Genomic DNA, 2,519 nt, shown 5'->3' with positions numbered 1-2,519 from the left:
GACTGCCTGGAGCTAGTTACCCCTCCTTTTCATTTTTCTTTTTTTTTACTTTTTAAATTAAAAAAAATTTTTTTTGGCCACACCGCGCCCGCTCCAGTGTTCTTGCCTGGAGAATCCCAGGGATGGGGGAGCCTGGTGGGCTGCTGTCTGTGGGGTCGCACAGAGTCGGACACAACTGAAGCGACTTAGCAGCAGCGTGGCGTGTGGGATCTTGGTGCCCTGACCAGGATTTGAACCCATGCCCCCTGCAGTGGAAGTGCAGAATCTTATATACTAGATGGCCAGGGACTTCCCTGGACACCCCTTTCCGACATTTCTTGATTGTGATGCTGAGCCTGGGGCTGACCAGGGCAGAGTGAGGCTCCACTCAAATCAGTTCCTAGTGCTGCCTCTAGGGGGCCTGCCAGAGACACACCCAGGGCAACTTCATCCCATTGCTTTGTTTTGTTTTTTTAACTTAAAAATTCTTATTTCTGTTAAAAATTTACTAAGTTCCATATCAGTGCCAGATATTAGAATACAAGGAAGACTTAGAAAATGTTGGCTGCTATTCTAATAAAAGGTTAACATTTTTATGAAGATTTAACAATTTTAAAGTTGAATGCATTTGATCAGATCAGATCAGATCAGTTACTCAGTCGTGTCCGACTCTTTGCGACCCCATGAACCGCAGCACGCCAGGCCTCCCTGTCCATCACCAACTCCTGGAGTTCACCCAGACTCACGTCCATCGAGTCAGTGATGCCATCCAGCCACCTCATCCTCTGTCGTCCCCTTCTCCTCCTGCCCCCAATCCCTCTTAGCATCAGAGTCTTTTCCAATGAGTCAACTCTTCACATGAGGTGGCCAAAGTACTGGAGTTTCAGCTTTAGCATCATTCCTTCCAAAGAAATCCCAGGGCTGATCTCCTTTAGAATGGACTGGTTGGATCTCCTTGCAGTCCAAGGGACTCTCAAGAGTCTTCTCCAACACCACAGTTCCAAAGCATCAATTCTTCGGCGCTCAGCCTTCTTCACAGTCCAACTCTCACATCCATACATGACCACAGGAAAAACCATAGCCCTGACTAGACGAACCTTTGTTGGCAAAGTAATGTCTCTGCTTTTGAATATGCTATCTAGGTTGGTCATAACTTTCCTTCCAAGGACTAAGCGTCTTTTAATTTCGTGGCTGCAGTCACCATCTGTAGTGATTTTGGATACAGCCCCAAAATATATAAAGCAAAAGTAAAAAGCGACAGAATTACAAGAACTGAGAAATTCGCCTTTATAGTGCAAGAGTCAGCATATCAATACCCTTCTCAGGAGCTGATAGATCAAGAGACAAATTAAAGCAATCTAATGATATAAAAGATTTAAGCAGACAGTTAACATCTTTGACTCATGAGACACATATGGAACACTGTAGATCTACACATTTATTTTTAAGCTTTTTATTTTGCCTTGGGATACAATCGATTAACAATGTTGTGATAGTTTCAGTTGAACAGCAAAGGGATCAGCCATACATATCCATAGCCATACATGTGTCCATTCCCCCTCAAACTCCCCTCCCATCCAGGCTGCCACATAACATTGAGCTGAGTTCCATGTGCTGAGATCCTTGTTTATTATCCATTTGAAATATAGCAGTACGCATTCAAAACTCCTTAACTATCTCTCCCCACTGGGCAATCATATGTTCGTTCTCTAAGCCTGTGTGTCTCTTTCTGTTTTGTAAGTAAATTCATTTGTATGAAGAACCTATACATTTATGAAAAAACAAACCTCATACTAAGTCATACATGAAGCAAGTCTCAACATATTTAAATGAATCCGTGAAATACAGCTCATGTTTTCTGACCACAATACCACATTAGGAAGACAAAACAAAAAACCCCTTTCCCCAACATTTGAAGATTAATTAACACATTTTCAAATGACACAGTCAAAAAATAATAATGAAAACCTTAAGATACTTAGAACTAAAACACAATAAAATATCACACATCAAAATTGTACCACAATTTTTAAAAAGCTATAAGCTGTAGCTAAAGTAGTATTTGAGGAAAGTTTATAGCCTCAAGAGCTTATATGAGGAACAAAACAAGGCTGAAAACTCATGACCTAAGCATTCAAAACTGAGAACTAAAATAAGAACAATAGAATAAACTCAAAGACCAGAAATTCAGTGGAAAAAATTGTATAGTAGAAAGGATATGCAGTTGGTTCTTTGAAAAGACTAATAAAACGAACAACTTTGGGAAACAATTAAGAACAAAGTTTGGAGACAAAAATAATCAATGTAGAATGAAAAGAAGGGCTGTAACAAAAATTAAAAAGTAGAGATAAAAAAGATACAAAGTAATACTATGAATAGCTTTATATCAGTGAATTTTAAAACCTAAGCAAAATAGAAAAATGTATTGACTATTTCTAGAAAAATAGACAAAAATTGACTTCAGAAGTAATTGAAATTTCAAATAGCTCTGTATCTATTAAAGAAATTGAATTAGTAGTTTAAAATCTACCACCCCCTCC

Source organism: Bos grunniens, chromosome 5, assembly GCF_055505025.1.
Source record: "Bos grunniens cultivar Pamir isolate PY7600 chromosome 5, Bosgru_T2T1.0, whole genome shotgun sequence".
In the NCBI taxonomy this organism is placed as follows: domain Eukaryota; kingdom Metazoa; phylum Chordata; class Mammalia; order Artiodactyla; family Bovidae; genus Bos; species Bos grunniens.
The sequence above is the reverse complement of the archived record's forward strand: the minus strand, read 5'-3'. Positions refer to the sequence as shown.